The sequence below is a fragment of the Pristis pectinata genome, chromosome 4 (genome assembly GCF_009764475.1).
Source record: "Pristis pectinata isolate sPriPec2 chromosome 4, sPriPec2.1.pri, whole genome shotgun sequence".
Taxonomy (NCBI): domain Eukaryota; kingdom Metazoa; phylum Chordata; class Chondrichthyes; order Rhinopristiformes; family Pristidae; genus Pristis; species Pristis pectinata.
In genome coordinates, this window is record NC_067408.1 from 114,680,781 (window position 1) to 114,705,786 (window position 25,006).

A 25,006-nucleotide genomic window follows, 5' to 3' on the forward strand; every position below is an offset into this window, starting at 1 on the left:
ATAGATAGGGTAGACTGCAGGAAATGTTTGCCCATGTCAGCAGTAGATGGTTTAGGATAAGGGGGAAGAGATTTAGTGGGGACTTAAGCTCCTTCAAAACCTGTCTACCTCAATCCTTGCTTTATTAAATGATTCCTCTTCTACAGTTATTCTGGAGTAGCTCAAAGATTCATAAGAAGATTTTCCTCTTCATTGCTGTCTATAATGTGTGTGAGCTTGCCCTCAGTTCCCCACAGGGGAAAATAACATCTAAGCATCTACACTTCATCCCCTCAGAATCTTATGTTTCTTCTAAATGCCAGGGGGTACAGGCCCAACAAATTGCCCTGCTCCAAATGTCATAGAATTATACAACATAGAAACAGGATATTTGGCCCAACTTGTCCAAACTGACCTGTATTAAATCCCAGTGCCCAGCAACTGGTCCGTAGCCCTCTCTGCATTAGCTACTTAAGTGCTTGTCCAGGCACTTCTTAAAAGCTGTCGGCGACCCTGCTTCAACCACTCTCTCAGGTACTCACCGCCCTCTAGGTGAAAAAGCTTAAATCCCTAAATCTCTTCCCCTTATCCTAAACCCATGTCCTCTAGTTTCATCTACTGCTGACATGGGGAAACGTTTCCTACAGTCTACCCAATCTATACCCCTCCCAATTTTAGATACCTCAGTCACATCTCCCATATAGCGAGGAAGCGATTAGGAATAACAATACTGAAGGGTTGGAGTCAACAATTCACCAAAGATGCTGTGTTTATATCTGTATTTGAATACTGGTGTTTCATATTTCTTTGAAAAGCATCGACAGGAGGTGTGAGAGAGTCATAGAGTAATACAGCAGGGAAACAGGCCCTTAGGCCCAACTCGTCCATGCCCACCAAGGTCACCCCTCAGTCTCCAATGCTTCAAAGAATAAAGTCCTAGGCTGCCTAATCTCTCCTGATAACTCACCCTGGCAACATTCTCCTTGTGTCTCATTGGGTATCATTCTTTCCTCTTGAGTCTTTGAGTTAAGGGTTCAAGTCCTACTCCAAGGAGATGTGTTGAAGAACCTAGGCTGACACTCATATCCAATAGAGAGGGAGTGCTGCACGATTGGAGGTCTTTCTTTAAGTCTGAGCCCACTGAGGTATGAAGGAAACTATTTCAAAGAACAGCGGAGACCACCTTGATATCCTGGAACAATATTTATTCTGTAAGCATCAAATAAAAATCTTATTATTTAGCCTTTATCACATTGTTATTTGTGGGCACTTACTGCATGCAAATTGGTTGCTCTGTTTGGTATATTGCAACAATTACTACATGCATTACCAAGCGTTATATGTTGTGAAAAGTGCTATAGAAATGTGCCCTATCTTCTTTCCATAAGAAAAGAGAAGGATATAAGTTATATGCATAGTTGATTTATGGGATGTGGGACCAAATAGATAGCAGGTACAGGTAGAGTGGTTTGCCTGGGCATCATTCAATGTCTACCCTTTCCAATGGACCTCTCCCAGCACATGCAGAGTAGACCCATGTGCCTTTTGGGGTGGGGTGTTAGGAGAGTGATTCAACCCTTCATGAAGCCTCGCAAGAAGCTCTGCAGCCTCAAAGAGCTGCTCTCCATCACCTCGCCCTCTCTGTATCTCTGTAACCCCACAGTATCCTTTGCGATCTCTGGTTCCTTGTCCATCCCCAATCTCCCTTGTTCCACAAGAGACAGATTACAGACCTGGGAACAGATATTTTTCTTGAGGTTGGGGAATCAAGAACTAGAGCGCATGGGTTTAAGGTGAGAGGGGAGAGATTGAATAGGAACCTGAGGGGCAACTTTTTCACCTAGAGGGTGGTCTGTATATGGAACAAGCTGCCAGAGGATGTGGCTGAGGCAGGTACATTAACATTTGAATGACATTTGGACAGGTACATGGATAGGGAAGGATTAGAGGGATATGGGCCAAATACAGACAAATACGACCAGCTTAGATGGGAACCTTGTTTGGCATGGACCCATTGGGCCAAATGGTGCGTTTCCATGCTGAATGGATCTGTGAATCTATGTCTCCACGACTCTATTTGATGCTGGCCCCCATCTTGGAAGAGGAGAGAAGTGAGTGGCTAATGGTGACACAGGTTCAGGGAAGAATTTTCTTTCTAGCCTCTGCCTTTGCTGTTAGCAGTAGGCTCAAAGCTCATCAAAATGAGAGAGAGAGAAAGAGAGATAGAAGGAAAGCAGAGAAGGAGAAATGGGATGGAGAGATAAAGAAAGGAAATGAGGAAAAAATGGAGAAGGAAAGAAAGAGAACAATAGAAAGAAAGAGAAGAGGACAGAGAGGGAAAGTTACACCACAAAAGGAGGTCAGGAGGAACACAGAGCGAGGAAGAGGAAAGAGAATGGACGGTAATAGTGGGGGATGGGGGGGGAGGGAAGTGACAACAATGAGCAAATGGAAGACAGAGGAAAGGATGAAAGTGAGGGCACGGGGCAAGAGGGAGGGGAGAGAGGGAGAGCAGAATGGAAGGGAAGAGGCGCTGCTGATATGCTTCAGGAATTTGGACCTTCCTGGTAACTTCCGTGCCACCAGAATTAGTGGGAATGTTCTTGTGTGTTGGGTTGATAAGGGCAGTCGCCGAGCTCTATTGGAATACTAACAGGGGCTGTTTTGTTTAAAACTGCACTTGCTCGCACCATTGAGGCATTTTTTAATTGGGTGAAAGGTTGCCCAGTTTTCTCGCTGACGGTTCAGATTTGTGTAATAGCTGACATTGTGGCGTTTCAGCAAGTTTATTTAGAGCAAGTACGAGATCTGGATCCCGGTCTCTTTTGTGTTCACTCACTGTGTCCCACAGGTGCTGACCACTCTGGGATCCATGGGTGTCAACAGGCTTCTTGACCAATGAGTCATCACAGCTGTGTTCTGCCTAAATATGGTAATATCCATCGCCCTGCTACTCTCGACTCTGCCATAAGAGTTTACTGGTTCGAATCCCAAGCCAGAGTCTCAAGTACATAATCCAGGCTGGCAGTTCCAGTGAAGTACTGCAGGAGTGCTGCATTGTTAGAGGTGCTGACTTCAAACTGAAGCTGTGCATTAGATCCATACAGATACTTTCAGTGTTTGATGGGACAGTGTAGAGGGAGCTTCACTCTGTATCTAACTGTCCCTGACCTGGGAGTGTGTGATGGGAGAGTGTAGAGGGAGCTTCACTCTGTATCTACCCTTTTTTTCTCCCTTTACTCTGTATCTAATCCATACGTACCTGCCCTGGAGAAGTAAGACTATATACCTTTAAAACCCTTTGATGTAGTGTGGAGACAAAGAGAGATTCAATGACCCCAGCAGTGATGGTCATAGAATCATAGAGCAGAAACAGGCCCTTCAGCCCTTCATGTCTATGCTGACCTTTTGTCCATCTACCCAAATCCCATTTGTTCACATTTGGACCATATCCTCCTATCCCTTGCCTATTTGTGTCTGTCCAGTCTTACACACTGTGATTGTATCTGATTCCTCCACCTCCTCTGGCAGCGCGTTCCAGATCTCAACTACTCAAGATATGTCTGTAGAAGATGTGAACAGGAGAAGTTGAATTAAAGATTAAAGAGAGAAGAGGGAAAAATCTGAATGGTGGAAATGGCGAGTCAGAGAGTAACAGGCCCTTTGGCCCAATTCGCCCATGCCGACCAAGGTGCCCACCAGGCTAGTCCCACTTGCCCACATTTGGCCCATATCCCTCTAAACCTTTACTATCCATGTTTTTATCCAGATATCTTTTAAAAGTTATTGTATCCACCTCAACTACTTCCTCCGGCAGCTCGTTCCATATACTGACCACCCTCTGGGTGAAGAAGTTGCCCCTCAGGTCCCTTTTAAATCTTTCACTTCTCATCTTAAACCTCTGCCCTCTAGTTTTTACTTCTTCATCCCTGGGAAAAAGATCATGTGCCTTCATGGTATCTATACCCCTCATGATTTTATACACCTCCATAATAAAGTCCTTGCCTGCCCTACCTCAGTCCCTTGAGTCCTGACAGCATCCTTGTAAAACCTGCCTGCACACTGTCCAGTTTAGTGACATCTTTTGTAGAACAGGGCGACCAAAACTCTACACAATACTCCAAGTGCGGTCTCACCAATTTCTTGTAAAACTGCAACATCATGTCCCAACTCCTATACTCAATGCCCTGAAGGCCAGTGTGAGAAATGTGAGATACAAGGCTGGAATGAGTGATTATCTGCAGTTGTTGAACTTGATGTTGAATCCTGAAGGCTATAGTGTGGTCAATATCATTGACCCATTACAGTGACATGCAAGGTGAATAGAAATGCTGGTTAATGGAATTACTATAGGTATGGGATGGTCAGAATGGATATAGTGGGTCAAGGGGCCTGTTTCTGTGCTGTATGACTCTATGAGCAGTTTTGAGCTCCATATCTAAGGAAGGATGTGCTGGCATTAGAGAGGGTCTAGAGGAGGTTTACGAAACTGATCCAGGAGATGAACGGGTTAACGAATGAGGACCATTTGATGTCTCCGGGCCTGTACTCACAGGAGTTTAGAAAGATGAGGGGGGATCTGATTGAAACCTATCGAACATTGAAAAGCCTGGATAGAGTGGATGTGGAGAGGATGTTTCCAGTAGTGGGAGAACCTAGGATCTGAGGGCACAGCCTCAGAATAAAGGGACGTCCCTTTAGAACAGAGATGAGGAGGAATTTCTTTAGCCAGAGGGTGGTGAATCTGTGGAATACATTGCCACAGACAGCTGTAGAGGCCAAGTCATTGGATGTATTTAAAGCAGAGGTTGATGGGTTCTTGATTAGTAAAGGTGTCAAAGGTTACGGGGAGAAGGCAGGAGAATGGGGCTGTGAGAGGGGAAAATAAATCAGCCAAGATCGAATGTCGAAGGAGACTCGATGGGCCGAATGGCCTAATTCTGCTCCTACGTCTAACGGTCTTATGGACTTATAACTACATACCGACTCGCCAACTCAAGTGGTCAGAAGGTTCGGTTTCATTGTGTGCTGCTGATGGAGGCTTCTTACTACCTGTGTCAGTGGTTGGTAAGTAGCAGCAGATGCAGCAGAGATGCAGACAGTCACCTGAGGATTATTAGTGCCGACCAAATAAATCACAGAGCTGACACCCCAGCTGCAACAGCCCGGCTGAATGAAAATCAATTTCTTTTACCAATTCCATAAAATGCTGAATTTAGTTTTGTCTTTTGTTTTGCAGTGGGTATGTTCTCCATCTCCTTCCCCCCACCCCCCTTTGTCCTCACAGAAAAGTAATGCTGAATGTAGTAAATCACCCAGTTAACAAGAGCCTTGAGACATAGCTTCTTCAAAAAATCCAATTTTCTCGTCACTTTGCTCCTGTGTCGCACTGGTTTTTGCAGTGTTACTATGGTTACTGGCCTTCATTGGCCAGGTGCTTGGTTACCTGATTGGTCCAGATGGAAATTGACCCACAATCTGCATCGGTGTCCTTGTATCATACACCAACCCGTCCCCGTGTCCTTGTATCATACACCAACCCGTCCCCGTGTCCCTGTATCGTACACCGACCTATCTCCGTGTCCCTGTATCGTACACCAACCCGTCCTTGTGTCCCTGTATCGTACACCAACCCATCTCCGTGTCCCTGTATTGTACACCAACCCATCCCTGTGTCCCTGTATCGTACACCGACCCATCTCCGTGTCCCTGTATCGTACACCGACCCGTCCTTGTGTCCCTGTATCGTACACCGACCTATCTCCGTGTCCCTGTATCGTACACCGACCTGTCCTCGTGTCCCTGTATCGTACACCGACCCATCTCCGTGTCCCTGTATTGTACACCAACCCGTCCCCGTGTCCCTGTATCGTACACCGACCCATCTCCGTGTCCTTGCATCGTACAGCAACCCATCTCTGTGTCCTTGTATCATACACCGACCTGAGGCCCTGTATCGAACACCGACCCGTCTCCGTGTCCCTGTATCATACATGGCCTGGATGCTGGGGATCTTTGATGATAGATGTTGTCTTCTTGAGGCAGCGCCTCATGTAGATACTCCCGATGGTGGGGAGGGATTTGTCCGTGATGCATTGGGCTGAGTCCACTGCTCTCTCCGGCTTCTGACATTCTTGCGCATTCAGATTGCCGTACCAATATCACCATCACCCAAAGTGCTGCATCACCTTCTCCCCACTTCCCACCCAACCCTCTTGTAATGTCCACCATTGGCATGCCTCGGGAGATAGCACTCACACCTCCCACTGGAAGACTGCGGCATCAAGACTCATTTCAGCACAAAAATATTGGCCGTTGTTCCAATCCACCTCTGAGGCAGCACTGCAAGTCTGTCTTTCAGATGGTGTAATATTGAGTCCCCATGCGTTCCATTTTCATAAGATCATTTGGCATTATTAAGATGGAGGTCAGGTCTAATATCCTGGTGTCCCAAACTATTGTTTCTTGATCAATATCATTGAATCACAAGGAGTCGCACACAGAGGTGCTGGAGGAACTCAGTGGGTCAGCCAGCATCTATGGAGGGAAATGGACTGTTAACATTTCAGGTCTCCCGAAGCGTCAACTGTCCATTTCCCTCCACGGATGCTGCCTGATCCGCTGAGTTTCTCCAGCATCTTTGTCCGTTGCTCCAGATTCCAGCAGCTGCAGTCTGTGTGTCTTCACTGAATCGCAAGATCTCTGGTCTGTTTTTAGGATCTTGCTGCGTACAGATTAGCTGCTGACTTTTCCACATCACAACATCAAAGGACTTCATCGGCTGTTGAATGCTTTGGAACAGTGTGAAAGATGCTGCAGAGAGGCAGCGCCAGCAGTCAGCATTATCTTGCCCTCCCTCCACTAAAAAAGAACCTCCCCTCATCCCCATCTCCAAGGGAAAGAAACTAACCCTGACCCTAACCCTAACTCAGCAAATCACGGAAACCACCCTCCCTTCCATGGACAGTCTTCACTTCTCGCTGCCTCGGTAAAGCAGCAAACATAATAAAGACCCCACCCACCCCGGACATTCTCTCTTCTCTCCCCTCCCATAGGGCAAAAGATACAAAAGCCTGAAAGCGCTTACCACCAGGCTCAAGGACAGCTTCTATCCCATTGTTTTAAGACTATTGAACGTTCCCCTGGTCCAACAAGATGGACTCCTGATCTCACAGTCTACCTTGTTATGGCCTTGCACCTTATTGTCTGCCTGCACTGCACTTTCTCTGTAACTGTAACACTCTATTCTGCATTCTGTTAGTGTTTTCCCTTATACTACCTTGATGTACTGATGTGATGAAATGATCTGTATGGATGGCATGCAAAACAAAGTTTTTCACTGTACCTCGGTACATGTGACAATAATAAACCAATTTACCAAATTTACATCAGACAGGTCATTGGGCTTGTATCTGCCAAGGTGCATTGAAGTAGCTCACAATATTAATGATAATGAGCAGTTAGTGTAATGCTTTACAGCGCCAGCGACCCGGGTTCAATTCCAGCCGCTGTCTGTAAGGAGTTTGTATGTTCTCCCCGTGACTGCATGAGTTTCCTCCGGGTGCTCCAGTTTCCTCCCACATCCCAAAAGACGTACGGGTTAGGAAGTTGTGGGCATGCTATGTTGGCGCTGGAAGCGTGGTGACACTTGCGGACTGTCCCCAGAGCACTACACAAAAGATGCATTTCACTGCATGCTTCGATGTACATGTGACTAATAAAGAAATCTTATCTTATCTCTTTATCAGTTCATCTCCAGGCTTGTTGGATGGCATGCACACCCATAAAAGGAAAATCCTACTCCTCTCCTGAAGGCAGAGACTGCTGCTGGATTAGGCTTCGTGTGTCGACGCTCTACAGTCCGAGACCAGACAGTGGCAGCAGAGGGAGATTTGCTTTGGTTTGCTTTCCCTCTCATCGTTTCCCTTCCTCACTCTCCAGAATTCTGGAATGCCAATGCACAGAGGGAGGGTAGTCAGCTGTGTTGCCTCAATTATCCCCACTCCTGTTAGGAGACTGCAGATTTTCCCTTGCCAAAGACTTCTGCGATTCCCTTCCAGAACTGGGATTGTAGAACAAGAGAGACCTCGGGGTACAAGGACATAGCTGCTAAAAGTGGACAGGGTGGTGAAAAATGCATTTGGCATGCCTGCCTTCATCAGTCAGGGCACTGAGTACAAGAGTTGGGAAGTCATGCTACAACCGTACAAGACGTTGGTGAGACCACACTTGGAGTGTTATGTGCAGTTCTGGTCGCCCAGCTATAGGGAGGATGTCATTAAACTGGAAAGGATGCTGAAAAGATTCACAAGGATGTTGCCATGACTGGAGGGCTTGAGTTATCGGGAGAGATTCAATAGGCTGGGGCTTTTTTCCCTGGAGCGTAGCAGGCTGAGGGGTGATGTTATAGAGGCATATGAAATCATGAGGGGCATAGATAAGGTGGATGGTCACAGTCTTTTCTCCAGGTTAGGGGAGTCTATACATAGAGGCCATAGATTTAAGGTGAGAGGGGAAAGATTTAATGGAGACCTGAAGGGCAACTTTTTCACACAGAGGGTGGTGAGTATATGGAATGAGCTGCCAGAGGAAGTGGTAGAGGCGGGTACAATTACAATGTTTAAAAGACACTTGGACAGGTACATGCATAGGAAAGTTTTAGAAGGATGTGGGCCAAATGCAGGCATATGGGACTAGCAACTTGGTCAACATGAACAGGTTGGTCTGAAGGGCCTGTTTCTGTGCTGTATAACTTTGACTCAATGAATCTGCTTCTACCCTCCACTCTGGCAGTAGATACCCCTGAATCATTTCCACCCAATGTTTAATTGAACCATACACTTTATTACAATGTTAATTGTACAAGGATCTTTCATTTTTTCCCCCTCAGTTTGATTGGAAATCTCTCTGAGCTGTTCGCCATATGAGCAAGGGGGTTGGGGTGGTCAGGGGAGATGGAAGGGAAGTGGCAGGTCGGAAGAGGTGTGTTGGGGGAATAAATGGATCTCTCCTCATGGCCCAGCCAGCACAGAATCTGTCCTTTAGCACTGTGGGACCTTCACATCCTTGGGGGAGGGTGAATTGGTCTTGACCTGCTCAAACTTGGCATTATGTTGCTGAGGTTGGACCTTACCTTTGCGTTCTCTATGAAGACCACGATAAGACCTGTCGCCACCTCTCTCCATGACCCAGTGTGTAGAAGGGTCGAGGTGGGCTCCGAGGCTCCTAGGCTCTTCCTAGGCTCATCAACCAGTCTTTATAGAGTCATAGATAGAGTCATAGAGTTACACAGCATGGAAAGTTGGCCCTTCGGCTCAACTGGTCCATGTCGTCCGACATGTCCCATTCAAACTAGTCCCATTTGCCAGCGTTTAGCCCATAACCTTCTACACCTTTCCAATCCATGTATCTGTCCAACTGTCTTTTAAAAGTTGTTATTGTACCTGCCTCAACCACTTCCTCTGGCAGCTCATTCCACATAGATACCACCCTTTGTGTAAAAAAAGTTGCCCCTCAAGTTCCTATTTGAGTCCTTGAGTCTTTTTAGTATCAGCAGACCAGCTGACTGTGGGAAAATTGCAGACAAACCTAATTCTTTCCTCATCCCATTATTCACTCCATTGTTTCCAGGACCATATTCTTGGGATAAGGGTTGCATTTTCCAGGCGGTACATGTGGGAGTCATCGTGCACTGGTGCTGGAGGGAATGCATGTTTAGGGTGGTTGATAGGATGCTAATCAAGTAGGCTGCTTTGTTCCAGATAGTATCAAGCTTCTTCTTGAGAACTGTTGGAGCTGAACTCATCCAGGAAAGTGGAGAGTATTCCGTCAAACTTCTGGCATGTCTTTTACAGATGGTGGATAGGACATTGGTTTTCAGGAAGTGAGTCAATCACCACAGAGTGCCCAGCCTCTGATTCACTCTTGTTGCTACGGTGTTCATGTGGCTGATCTACTTGAGTTTGCTCAGTGGTGACCCCAGGATATTGATGGTGAGGATTCAGCAATGGTAATGCCATTGAATGTCAAGGATAGGTTGTTAGACTCTCTCTTATTGCAGATGGTTGTTGCCCAGCACTTTTAGAACATAGAATAGAGAACAGCACAGCACAGGAACAGGGCCTTCAGCTCACAATGTCTGTGCTGACCACGATACCAAGTTAAACTAAACCTCTTCTGCCATATCCCTCCATCCCTGCCTAGTCATGTGTCTAACAGTCTCTTAAACACCACTATCATATCTGCTTCCACCACCACCCCTGGCAGCCCGTTCCAGGCACACATTTTTTAAAAAACTTGCCCCTCACATCTCCTTTAAACTTTCCCCCTCTCATCTTAAATGCATGTCCTCTAGTACTTGATATTTCTGCTCTGGAAAAAGATTTTGACTGTCTACCCTATCAATCCCTCTCATAATCTTATAAACTTCTATCAGGTCTCCCCTCAGTCTCTGATGCTCCAGAGAAAACAACCCAAGTTTATCCAACATCTCCTTATAGCCTTTGTGATGTGAATGTCACTTGCTATTTCAGCCCATGCCTGAACGTTGTCCAGGTCTTGTTTCATGTAAGCGTGGACCCATTCATTTGCTGAGGAGATGCAAGTGAATATCCCCACTTCTGACCTTACAAAGGAAGAAAGGTCAGTGATGAAGCAGCTAAAGATGATTGGGCCTAGGACACTGCTTTGAAGAACTCCTGCAGTGATGTCCTGGGGCTGGGGTGATTGACATCCAACAACCATGACCATCTTAGACCATAAGACCATATGATCTAGCAGCAGAATTAAGCCACTTGACCCATTGAGTCTGCTCTCCTAATCAATCATCGCTGATTTATTTTTCTTTACTCAACCCCATTCTCCCGCCTTTTCCCCAAAGCCCTTAACCCCCTTACCAATCAAGAACATATCAGTCTCTGCCTTAAATACACCCAATGAACTGGCTTCCACAGATTTACCACCCTCTGGCTCAAGAAATCCATCCTTATTTCAATTTTAAAGGGATTTATTCTGAGGCTGTGCCTTCAGATCCTAGATTTCCCAATAATGGAAATATCCTCTCCACGTGCACTCTATCCAGGCCTTTCGGCATTTGGTAGGTTTCAATGAGATCCCCTCTCATCCTTCTGAGCTCCATCGAGCACAGGCCCAGAGATATCAAACATTCCTCATACGTTAAGCAACTTTTGTGTGAGATACAACTCCAGTCATTGGAGTGTTTTGATGTCAATTTTACCAAGGCTCTTTATTACCACTCTCAGCCAAATGCTGCTATAACATCAGGGGCTGTCACTCACATCTCACCTTTGGAATCCAGCTCTTTGGTTCATAATTGGACCAAGGCTGCAATGAGATCTGGAGCTGAACTGTCCCAGCGAGATCCAAGCTAAGCACCAGTGAATATATGGTCAGTGAGTTGGTTATATGTCTTGTTAACATTTCCATCACTTTGTTGATTGAGAGCAGGCAGAGTGAGTGGTAATTAGTTGGATTGGAGTTACCTTCATTTTGTCAACAGGACAAACCTGAGCAATTTTGCACATTATCGGGTAGATGCCAGTGTTGGAGCACAGGTCTTCTGTACCACAGCTGGGATGTTGTCCAGTGGCAGTAGAGGCAATACAATAGAGGTGTTTAAGAAGGTCTTAGATAGACACATGAATGTGCAGAGAATGGAGGGGGTTGGACATTGTGTTGGGAGAACAGATTAGTTTAGTTAAGTGTTTAATTGCTAGTTTAATTAATTCAGCACAACATCGTGGGTTGAAGGGCCTGTTCCTGTGCTGTACTGTTCAATATTCTATGTCGATACACTATGTTCTATAGCGTTTGTATCCAGTGCCCTCAATCATTTCTTGATATCTTGTGAACTGAAGGCTAAATGGTCTGTTGTATCTATTGTTGGTCTAACGTGGACCTTTATGGTTTCAGTCACACATTTAGACGCTGATGGGCTTTCTTCATAGTCGCAGCCAAAGAGGTGAGGGTTAACCCATTGGAGTTTTCACCGTGACCACTTGGAATTGATCCCATTCCCCACTGCTTCCTCTTTTAATCCTTTTATTAATGGTTCGACCCTTTTTAATTTCTTTTGCTGTTCCGATATTTTTTCCAATGAATGTATTTTTTTGATTACAGAATAAAGTTTATTTGATGTCAATATCTCCCTGTGTCTCTGCTGATGAGCAGATATCAGTCATTTCGTCAGATGTAGCTGACTAGGAGCAACCACAGTATTCATGAGTAAGAGTGGAGTTGGGGTGAGGGGAAGGGTGGGGTGAGGGTGTCCAATATCAGGCAACTACATGTGCAAAACAGTGGTGCTGTTAGTGGAACCACTGCCTCACAGCGCCAGAGACCTGGGTGCAATCGTGTGGAGTTTGCACGTTCTCCTTGTGACCGCGTGGGTTTCCTCCAGGTGCTCTGGTTTCCTCCCACGTCCCAAAGTTGTGTGGGTTGGTAGGTTAATGGGCTGCTATAAATTCCCCCTAGTGTGCAGGTGAGTGGTAGAATCTGGGAGGAGCTGATGGGAATGTGGTGGGGAATAAAATGGGATTAATATAGAGTTAGGGAACACACAGGATCATGGATCATGCACAGACAGAAGGAGTTAGTTTAATTTGGCATCATGCCCAGTACAGACATTGTGGGCCGAAAGGCCTGTTGCTGTGCTGTACTGTTCTGTGTTTGGGTGTGAATGGGTGGTTGTTGGTCAACACATACTCGGTGGGCTGAAGGGCCTCTTTCCGTGCTGTATCTCCCTATGGCTCTACAGTTGGGTGGCTAAGGCTTCACAAAGTCTAAGTTCGACCGCCTTCTTCTTCTCCTTCAGGGTGACTTGATCCACTTCAGTTCTGAGGAAGATGCCCATGCATGAATTCTTTGAATGTGGGATGGCCATTGTGCACCAGTCACTGTACAGGTTTACTGGAGTGAGATCTTGGTCCAACAGCAAGGAGAAGACTCAAATAGAAATTGAGGCACAAATGGAGGGGCAGAGTGAGAGAGATGGAGAGATAAAGAAAGAAGAGAGAAATGAAACAGATAAAGCACCATGAGCAGTTCAGAATCAGATCAGAATCAAATTTACTATCACTGATTTATATGACTTGAAATTTGCAGTACAGTGCAAAGACATAAAATTACTATAAATTGCAAAATAAATAAACAGTGCAAAAAAACCGGGAATATTTGATAATCCCCGAAGGAATTATCAAATATTCCCATTTGGAACAATTACAGCAGTTCTAGGGATCTATCTAAAGATAAGATTTCTTTATTAGTCACATGTACATCGAAACACACAGTGAAATGCATCTTTTGCGTAGTGTTCTGGGGGCAGCCCTCAAGTGTCGCCAGGCTTCCGGCGCCAACATAGCATGCCCACAACTTCCTAACCCGTACGTCTTTGGAATGTGGGAGGAAACCGGAGCACCCAGAGCAAACCCACGCAGACACAAGGAGAACATACAAACTCCTTACAGACAGCGACCGGAATTGAACCCAGGTCATTGGTCGTTACGCTAACCACTATGCTACCGTGCCTGCAAAAGGAGATATTGGCCTCCCAGCATGGACTTATCAAATGGTCAGTCCTACAGGAGAGCTAACAAAAGCTAGGATAAAAATAGAAAATACTGGTAATGTCCAAGAGGTCAGGCAGAATCTGTGGAGTTTCAGGTCCATGACTTGTTCAGGTTGATGAACTTCTTGAACTTTCATAGTTCTGATGAAAGGTCATCAATCCAAACATTAACTGTTTCTCTCTCCATAGATGGTGCCTGACTTGTTGAGAATTTCTCAGTATTTCCTGTTTTCACTTTAGATTTCCTGTATCTGCAGTATTTAACATTTTGATTGAACAACAGTGGATGGATTTTGTGGAATTTCACTGGTTATGGGATAATTTGTTCAGAACTTTCAAGATTTTAAGGGGAATTGATAAAATTGGGAGGGTGGGACTTGAAGACTGTTCAAGAATGGGTTAGGAAACACCTCTACACCTGGACACTGGGAAGAATTTGGAACTCCCTTCCACAAAATGATGGGTCACATTAACCTTAACATGGACATGGGTTGGGGTTATGTGGAGAGACTGAAAAAGCTAGGGTTCTATTCCCTGGAGTGGAGTCTGTGATTAGGGAAGAGTGACTGGCTCAAGGGTGCAGACTGGGATTAGGGAATAGAGTCTGGAATTATGGAGAAGAGATAGGGAGTAGGGTGCAGATTCTGGGATTAGGGAACAGAGTCCATGATTAGGGAACTGGGTCTAGGAAGCAGAGACTGGGTTTGGGAGCACTGGGATTAGGGAACACAGACTGAGATGAGGTAAGTGGGTCTAGGGAGCAGGGACTGGGATTAGGGAGCAAAATTTGAGACTTCGCTGCAAGTGTTCATACATGAGGAGGTCCTTCATAGTTTAACTCCATGATTCTGTGCATATCTGACACACATGAATGGGTTGCTTCCATTGGGAGCTTTGGGCAGTTGCCAGCTCCTCGGGGTCTGTGGTCTGGAGGCCACACAAAGGCAGGAGCTATCCTTTGATCAGCCCCCATCAATTCTAGCTGGCTGCTTGGCTGCACTAGGGTTATTCCCACTAGATCAGGGTCTGGTCCACTTAGCATTCTGTGGCTGCAAAGTTCCCTGGAGGCAAATAGTCTGCTGGAAACTGCATGTGGAAGTGAGGCATTTGGCAAGGCTACTGGATTGTGGGGTGGTGGTGGGAGGAAGAGGGGTGGGGAAATAGATCTCCATTCACAATGGGCACCACAGTGGCACAGCTAGTAGAGCCACCACCTCACAGCTCCAGAGACCTGGGTTCGATCCTGGCCCCAGCTGCTGCTTCAGTGGAGTTTGCATGTTCTCCCTGTGACCACATGGGATCCCCCCCGGATGCTCCAGTTCCCTCCCACATCCCGAAGATGTGCAGCTTGGTAGGTTAATTGGCTGCTGTAAATTGCCCCCTACTGTATGGGTGAGGGGTAGAATCTGGGGGGAGTTGATGGGAATGTTGGAAGAATAACGTAGAATTGGACCATAAGACCATTAGTTATAGGAGTAGAATTAGGCCATTCGGCCCATTGAGTCTGCTCCGCCATTAAATCATGGCTGATATTTCTTTTTCTCAGCCTGGTTCTCCTGCTTCTCCCCTTACCAGTCAAGAACCTATCAATCTCTGCCTTAATTACACCCAATGACTTGGCCTCCACAGCCCCCTGTGGCAACGAATTCCACAGATTCACCACCCTCTGGCTGAAGAAATTCCTCCCCATCTCAGTTCTAAAGGGATGTCCCTTTATTCTGAGGCTGGGCATCCGGAATCTGGACTCTCCTACTGATGAAAACATCTTCCCACGTCCACTCTATCCAGGCCTTTCAGTTAGTGGTTGATGGTCAGAGCAACTCAATGGGTTGAAAGGTTTATTTCCAAGCTGTATGACTCTTGACTCTACTGAGCTGCACCTGGAGGAGAGGGGAGAGAGGGAGAGAGAGGGCGGGGGAGTAGGGAGGGGGGAGGGAGGGAGGGAGGGAGAGAGAGAGAGAGAGAAAGTGACAGAGCTGGGGAGAGGTTGATACTGAAGGAAAAGCAACGTGATGAGACTGAACAATCTTGGCCACGAAAATGCGGACAGTGAATCAGTGACTCTTAGCATCGATCAAATGGCAAAATTGAATCAAGCAGATTGCAACTCAGGGATAATGTAAAACAAGATACTGGCAGTGGTTCAGATGGTTGTATAATCAGTATGATATAAATTTGGTGGGAATGATCATAACATGCAAGAAAATGAGAGTTATCATACTGAGGGATTTCAATTTCCCAAACATTAACTGGGATTGCCCTGGCGCTAAGAGCCCAGAGGGAGTAGAATTTTTGTGGTGTGCCCAGGAGAGCTCTTTGACGCAGTGTGTAGATGGACCAATGAGGGAAGGAGCAATACTGGACCTTATCTTGGGGAATGTAACTGGTCAAGAGCCACGAGGTGATGTTGCAGCTCTATAGAACTCTGGTCAAACCACACTTGGAGTACTGAGTTCAGTTCTGCTCGCCTCATTATAGGAAGAATGTGGAAGCTTTAGAGAGGCTGCAGAGGAGATTTACCAGGATGCTGTCTTATGAGGATAGGTTGAGTGAGCTAGGGCTTTTCTCTTTGGAGAGAAGGAGGATGAGAGGTGATTTGATAGAGGTGTACAAGATGATAAGAGGCATAGATCGAGTGGACAGTCACAGACTTTTTCCCAATGCGACAATGGCTAACACGAGGGGACATAATTTGATTGGAGGAAGGTATAGGGGGGACGTCAGGGATAAGTTTTTTACACAGAGAGTGGTGGGTGCGTGGAACGTACTGCCGGCAGAGGTTGTGGGGGCAGATACATTAGGGACATTTAAGTGACTCTTAGATAGACACATGAATGATAGAGAAATGGGGGGCTATGTGGGAGGGAAGGTTTAGATAGATCTTAGAGCAGGATAAAATGTCGGCACATCATGGGCCGAAGGGCCTGTACTGTGCTGTAGTGTTCTGTGTTCTTTGTTCAAGTGGTGAAAGTGTCAGTGGGAGACCATTTTGGAGACAGTGACCATAACCCTCTGTCCTGATGAAGGGTCTCGGCCCGAAACCCCGACTGTTTATTTCCCTCCATAGATGCTGCCTGGTCTGCTGAGTTCCTCCAGCCTTTTGTGTGTGTGTGTTGCTTCAGATTCCAGCATGTGCAGAATCTCTGGTGTCTCTGTGTAAGCATACTTCTGTATGCTTTAACATGGGTTGTGAAAAAGGATAGGGAATGACCAGTAACAAAGGTCTTAAATTGGAGGAAGACCAATTTCATTCACATCAAAGAGGACCCAGCAAAGGTAGAATGGAGGCATCTACTTGCAGGTAAATCTACACCTGCACAGTGGGACGGCCAACATATTGCTGCAAGGGTAAAAGCCAGGGGTAACAAGTAGAGGAAAATCAGGATGCTGATAATTCCATAAAGAGAAAAAAGGAAGCGGCTAGCGTAACGCTATTACAACGCCAGCGACCCGAGTTCAATTCCCGCCATTGTCTGTAAGCAGTTTGCACGTTCTCCCTGCGTCTGCGTGGGTTCCCTCTGGGTGCTCCGGTTTCCTCTCACATTCCAAGGACGTACGGGTTTAGGAAGTTGTGGGCATGCTATGTTGGCGCCGGAAGCGTGGTGACACTTGCGGGCTACCCCCAGAACACTCTACGCAAAAGACGCATTTCACTGTGTGTTTTGATGTACGTGTGACTAATAAAGAGATCTTATCTTATCTTTGGGGGAGACCTGTCATGAGTATAGAAAGTGCAGGGAGATGCTAAAAAAGGAAATTAGGATGCTAAGAAGGGTTACAAAAAATCACTGGCAGACAGGATTAAGGGAAATCCAAAGGTGTTGTATAGGTATATTGAGGGGGAAAGAATAATCAGGGAAAAAGTAGGATGCATTCGATTCAACATGGGCAATCTGTGCATGGAGCCAGAAGGCAGAGGTGAATTGGTAAATTGGTTTATTATTGTCACACGTACTGAGGTACAGTGAAAAACTTTGTTTTGCATGCCATCCGTACGGATCATTTCATCACATCAGTGCATTGAGGTAGTACAAGGGAAAACAATAACAGAATGCAGAATAAAGTGTTACAGTTACAGAGAAAGTGCAGTGCAGGCAGACAATAAGGTGCAAACTCATAACGAGGTAGATTGTGAGGTCAAGAGTCTATCTTATTGTTCAGTAGTCTTATAACAGTGGGATAGAAGCTGTCCTAAATGAATACTTTTCATTGTAGTCACAAAGAAAACGGACTTTGTGGTTGGGAAATTTATTGAAGGGGAAGGTGAAAGCCTGGTGCAGGTCTCCATAAATCAAGGAGGTACCTGATGCCTTAGTAGTCTTAAAGATGGATAAATCTCCAGGACTGGATGGGATTTATCCCAGGCTGCTATGGGAGGCAAGGGAAGAGATTCTGGCTGAGATTTTTAAATCTTCCCTGGACACTAGTGAGGTACCAGATGACTGGAGGATAGCAAAAATCCTTTTCAAGGAAGTTGGTAACTATGATCCTAACATCAGTGGTAGGGGAGATACTAAAAAAAATGTTATGAGGGAAAAGATTAATGATCACTTGGAAAGGCAGGGACTGATCAGAGACAGCCAGCATGAGGTCTGACCAAGGTTTTATAAAATAGGCACATAACCTCCCTACTTCTGTATTCAATGCCCTGAGTATCGAAGGCCTGCATCCCCTATGCCTTCCGAACCATGTTATCTACCTGTGTTGCCACCTTCAAACTTTGTCAAGTTTATAAGGGGGCATAGGTTTAGGGTGAGAGGGGAAAGATTTAAAAGGGACCTGAGGGGCAACTTTTTCACACAGAGAGTGGTGAGTATATGGAACGAGCCACCAGAGGAAGTGGTTGAGGCAGGTACAATAGGATCATTTAAGAAGCACTTGGATAGGTACATGGAGGGGCGGGGCTTAGGGGGATATGGGCCGAATGCAGGAAATTTGGAGCAGTTGGGTGGGCACCGTGGTCAGCATGGACTGGTTGGGCCGAAGGGCCTGTATCCATGCTGTATTGCTCTGTGACTCTATGACTCCTATCCCCTCCCCCAAATGGTTCTACCTGCCCATCATCTCTCCATTACCTGGTTTCTCGTATCACCTACATTACTAACCAGATTACAGAATCTGCAGTCTCTTGTCTGTCTATCTACCACCTTCCAGCCTCTTATCTCTACCTCCCCCCTCCCCTCTCCCCTCTCCCCATCTGGCACCTTCTGCCCGTCATCTCTCTACTTCCACCTGAATCCACCTCTCACCTGCCTGCCCCGGCCTCACCCCTCCCTCTCAGCCTTTTATACCAGCTATCTCCTCTCTGCACTCTCAGTCCTGATGCAGGGTCTCAACCCGAAACATTGCATCCACAGGTGCTGCCTGAGCCACTGAGTTCCTCCAGCAGTTTGCTTTTTTTTCTCTAGATTCCAGTGTCTGCAGTCTCCTGTGAGTCAATCCTTAAAGGTAGCAGGAAATAGGGTGATTCAAAAGGCAGCAGACATGTCATTTTAGAGCTGTGTGCAAACTAAATTAGACGGCAGATTGAGAACTACACACTGTTCATCACCACATCACAGAAAAGATGTGATTGCAGTGGAGAGGTTCACGAGGATGTTGCTGGGAGTGGAAAACTGTAACCGTGAAAATCTTGACAAGTTAGAACTGCTTTCTTTGGAACAGAGGAAGCTGGACAGAAACTAAACCAAGTGAGATAGGAACGATCTACTTCTCTTAGTAGAGATGTCAGGAACCAGGGAGGACTTACACAGTAAATAAGAACATAAGAAATAGGAGCAGGAGGAGGCCATCTGGCCCATCGAGCCTGCTCCGCCATTCAATGAGATCATGGCTGATCTGGCCGTGGACTCAGATCCACCTACCTGCCTTTTCCCCATAACCCTTAATTCCCCTACTATGCAAAAATCTATCTAACTGGTAGGGCCTTGGGGAATGTTGTGGAACAGAAAGACCCAGGAGTACAGATATAAAGCTCCCTGAAAGTGGCGACACAGGTAGACAGGGCGGTGAAGAAGATGTTTGGCATGCTGGCCTTCATTGGTCAGGGTACTGAGTTCAGGAGTTGGGACGTCACGTTACATCTGTACAAGTTGTTGGTGAGACCACACGGAGTATTTTCTGTAGTTCTGGTCTCCCAGCTATAGGAAGGATGCTTTAAGCTGGAAAGGGTACAGAAAAGATTCACGAGGATGTTCCCAGGGCTGGAGGGGTTAAGGAGAGGCTGGATAGGTTGCGTTTTCTTTTTCTCTGAGATGTAGGAGGCTGAGGGATGACCGTATAGAATTATAAAATCATGAGGGGACTAGATAAGGTTGGAGACTACCCAGGCGTTGCTCCTCCAACCTGCATCTGGCCTCAACGTGGCAGTAGAGGAGGCCGTGGATGGACATATCAGTATGGGAGTGGAAAGTGGAATTAGTGGCTGGCCACCTGGAGATCCTTGCTTTTGTGGCGGACAGGACAAAGGTGCTCGACAAAGCAGTCGAGCACCTTTGTCCTGTCCGCCATGAAAGCAATAGTAATTTTTATGTCTTGCAGTGTACTGCTGCCGCAAAACAACAAATTTCACGACATATGTCAGTGATAATAAACCTGATTCTGATTCTGATTCTGAACCGGGGGGACATAGATTTATAGGAAATTGGTGGAAGGATTTGAGCGAAATGGGAACATTTACCTAGACTCCGAGTAATTGGGGTCTGGAACTCACAGCCTGAAAGGGTGGCAGAGACAAAAACTGTCATCACATTAATGCAGTACTTGGATGTGTACTTGAAATGTTATAATCTGCAGGACGATGGACCCTGTACTGAAATTTGGGAATAGGTTGGCTGCTCTTTTTGAGTCAGAACAGACATGATGGGCTGAATAGCCTCACTCTGATTTGCAGATTTTCTATGATTGTAGGTAAATTGGGTGTAAAATAAATGGGTTTAAATCAAAGGTTTAAATGTGGGTTTCCTCCAGGTGCTCTGGTTTCCTCCCACATTCCAAAGACGTACAGGTTAGGAAGTTGTGGGCATGCTATGTTGGCGCCAGAAGCGTGGTGACACTTGTGGGCTGCCCCCAGGACACCCTACGCCAAAGATGCATTTCACTGTGTGTTTCGATGTACGTGTGACTAATAAAGAAATCTTAAATGGGATGGGTAAAAAATGGGTGGCTGTGTATAAGTGGGTGTGAATGAGACAGATGTTTATCAGGTGCGGTGTGGATCAGTTGGATGCAGAGCAGTTGATGCACATCAGCCAGATATAAAGCAAGTGGGTGTATAAACAGATTGGCTGTTCATCTGGAGGTATTGAATGAATTGGTCAGTGTAAATCAGGGAACAGTTGGGTGTAATTTGGGAAGATTTAAATCTGGCCCTTGAAGAACAGCTGACTGAGAACTGAATGGTGCAAACAGGTGGGTGTAAATCAAACCTGTGTAAAGTGGGTGGGTGTTAATGAAGTGGGTGTGAATTGGATGGGTGTTAAATGTGAGGCTATCTAATGTGTGGGAGTAAATTAGGTGGTTGTAAATCAGACAGGGTTAAGTCTGGTCTAAAGGTGAGCATTGGGATGGTATGAATCCAAATAGACCTACACAAAGTAGTTCAATCATTTGGTGGATTTTCACTAATAGCCTTGTTGTCCATCTCTCCATGTGGTCCATCATTTAATTAACAAAAGAAACCTTCTAGTTCAGTTAACTGTAGGCATTGTAAACTGGAGGGCAATAAACTAAGCACAGAAGAATTTGTGTCAAATCTATTAAACTCTGAAAATGAAGTCTTGAAGATTAAGTTTACTAATCAATTTTGAAATCATGATAGATACTCTATCACTAACGCAGTTAACTCTTCAGCTGTGGAAGAGTTTTTCTGTTAATGACTGAAAGAAAAACATCCTGTCTCTCCACATTGAGGACATGTTGGTCCCTGATTAGAGAGATCTCCCTGTACTCTTTTAGTTATACCAAGAATGGAAACTGATTTGTCTTGTGTGGAATCAGAGGATTTAGAGAGAAAGTCCTGTGTGCCTCTTGTTGAATGAGCCAAAGTCATTTCAGTCTGTCTTAATGACATGAATTTGTCACACGAATCAGCATTGAAGGGAAACTCTTCCTTGGGATTTGATTGACAGAGAAAGCATAAATCCAGGGTCCTTCCTTCCACTAGATGTCTGAAGCACAGCTCCAACTGGAGATATCGACATTTCCTTTCCTCCCACAGATGGTGCATGACCCGCTGAGTTCCTCCAGCAGATGGTTTGTTGCCCGGGAGAACAAGGCAAAGTGCTAATTCTGGTAGGGAGAATGAGAAAGGCATGGTAAATGGAGGGCAAATTTCTAAAAGGGGGTCAAGAACAGAGTGAGTGTTCTGGTCACCACAGGTAGGAAAGATGTAACAGCACTGAAGAGGTTGCAGAGGAGATTCACCAGGACGTTGCTTCAGTAATGAGGAGAAGCTGGGTTTGTTTTCCCTGGAGTAGAGGAGATGAAGAAGGGACAAAATTGAGATACGTAAAATTATATGGGGTATAGAAAGGGTAGACTGCAGAGCACTTTTCTTCAGACGGGTAGCTAAAACTATAGATTTAAGGTGAGGAGTAAGAGATTTAGAGGGGAACTGACAGGGACCTTTTTCATCCAGAGAGTGGTGGAAGCAGAGTCACTGACAGCATTTAAGAAGCATCTAGATGAGCACTTGAATCATCTGGGCATATATATTTAAGATATTTATTTATTGGTCACATGTCCATCAAAACACAGTGAAATGCATCTTTTTGTGTTACTGAGAATGTTCTGGGGGCAGCCTGCAAGTGTCGCCACTCTTCCAGCACCAACGTAGCATGCCCACAGCTCCTAACCCGTACGTCTTTGGAATGTGGGAGGAAACCGGAGCACCCTGAAGAAACCCACACAGACACGGGGAGAACATACAAACTCCTTACAGACAGCCGCGGGAATTGAACCCTGGTCGCCTGCTCTGTAATAGTGTTACGCTAACCGCTGCGCTATGAGCCAAGAGCTGTAAAATGGGATTAATGTGGATGGGTACCCACTGGTCAACGTGGTTGGCCGGATGGCCTCCTTCCATGCTGTATGTCTCTGTGACCTGGGGGCATATGTGTACATTGAAAGCAGCAGGATGCACGTTGGGGGATTGGCCTAAAAGCAAAGGAAACCTGGGCTTTGTAAATGGAGGACCTGAGTACAAGAGCAAGGAAGTCACAATGAATCCTTATAAAACAAAAATTTAGCCACAACAGGAGAAGAGAATCCACTTCTGGGCCCCTTACCTCAGGAAAGATCTGATGGTCTTTATAGAACAGAGAACAGTAGAGCACAGAAACAGGCCCTTTGGCCCACCATGTCTGTGCCAACCCTGATGCTAACTTAAACTAATACCTTCTGCCTGCACATGATCCATTTCCCTCCATTCCCTGCATATGCACATGCCTTACTAAAAGCCCCTGAATGCCACGATGGTGTCTACTTACATTACCACCCCTGGCAGCCTGTTCAAGGCACCCACTACTCTCTGTGTAAAATAAAAGAAACTTGCCCCACGCGTTTCCTTTAAACTTTCTCCCTCTCACCTCAAAGCTATGCTCTCTAGTATTTGACATTTCTAAATTGGGAAAATGACTTTGGCTGCCTACCCTATCTACGCCTCTCATAATTTATGGGCAGGCACGATAGTGTAGCAGTTAACATAATGCTATTACAGTGCCAGTGACCTGGGTTCAATTCCAGCCGCTGTCTGTAAGGAGCTTGTATGTTCTCCCCGTGATTGCGTGGGTTTCCTCTGGGTGCTCCGGTTTCCTCCCACACTCCAAGGACGTATGGGTTAGGAAGTTGTGGGCATGCTATGTTGGCGCCGGAAGCGTGGTGACACTTATGGGCTGCCCCCAGAACACTATGCAAAAGATGCATTTCACTGTATGTTTCGATGTACATGTGACTAATAAAAATATCTTATCTTTATAAACCTCCATCAGGTCTCCTCTCAGCTTCTGACGTTCCAGAGAAAACAACTCCAGTTAGCTCAACCTCTCCTTATTGCTAATACCCTCTAATCAGGGCAGTACCCTGGTAAACCTCTTCTGAACCTTCTCCAAGCCTCCACATCCTTCCTATAATGAGGCTTTGTGTGGGTACAAAAGAGCTTTACTAGAATGATTCCAGGAATGAAAGAATGTAGTAATGTGATAAGCTGGAGAAGCTGAGATTGTTCCATTGGAACAGAAGTTGAAAGGGGATCTAATGGAGCTACTTAAAACCTGATGGACAATGTCAGTCAAAGGGAAAACATCAGAAGCTATTATTGATGATGTTACAGCAGGGTAGTTAACAAATCAAGGTAAATCGGTTTATTATTGTCACATGTACCAAGGTACAGTCAAAAACTTGTTTTGCATGCCATTTGTACAGATCATTTCATCACATCAGTACATTGAGGTAGCACAAGGGAAAACAATAACAGAATGCAGAATAAAGCATTACAGTTACAGAGAAAGTGTAATGCAGGCAAACAATAAGGTGCAAGGCTGTGACAAGGTAGGTTGTGAGGTCAAGAGTCTATCTTGTCATACTAGGGGACCATTCAATCATCTTATAACAGTGGGATAGAAGCTGTCCTTGAGCCTGGTGGTACGTGCTTTCAGGCTTTTGTATTTTCTGCCTGATGGGCGGGGGGAAAAGAGAGACTGTCCGGGTTCGGTGGGATCCTTGATTATGTTGGCTACTTTACCGAGGCAGTGGGAAGTGTAGACAGAGTCCATGGAGGGGAGGCTGGTTTCCGTGATGCGCTGAGCTGTGTCCACAACTCTCTGCAGTTTCTTGCAATCTCAGGCAGAGTAGTTGCCATACCAAGCGGTGATGCATTCGGATAAGATGCTTTCTATGGTGCATCTTAAAGTTGGTGAGTGTCAAAGGGGACGTGCCGAATTTCTTTAGTCTCCTGAGGAAGTAGAGGTGTTGGTGAACTTTCTTGGTTGTGATGTCTATGTGTAAAGTCAATCAGGTAAAGTCAACATGGTTTTACGAAGGGCAAATCAAGGTTGACTAATGTATCAGAGTTGTTTGAAGAAATTATATGTGCAATGGATAAAATGGAATTATATTAAATTTACAGGTGGTGTTAGGTGAGGTGCAACATCAAATGGTATTATGGAAGATTAAAGCTCATGCTGCAGGAGGTACTATTTTCCATTAAGTGGTTAACAGGAAATAGAGAGTAGGCACCAATGGGTCTTTTCAGGTTAGCAGCCTGTAATAAGATAAGCTATCTTTATTAGTCACATGAAACATCGAAACACACAGTGAAATGCATCTTTTGCATAGAGTGTTCTGGGGGCAGCCCACAAGTGTCGCCACGCTTCTGGTGCCAACATAGCATGCCCACAACTTCCTAAACCCGTACGTCCTTGGAATGTGAGGGGAAACCGGAGC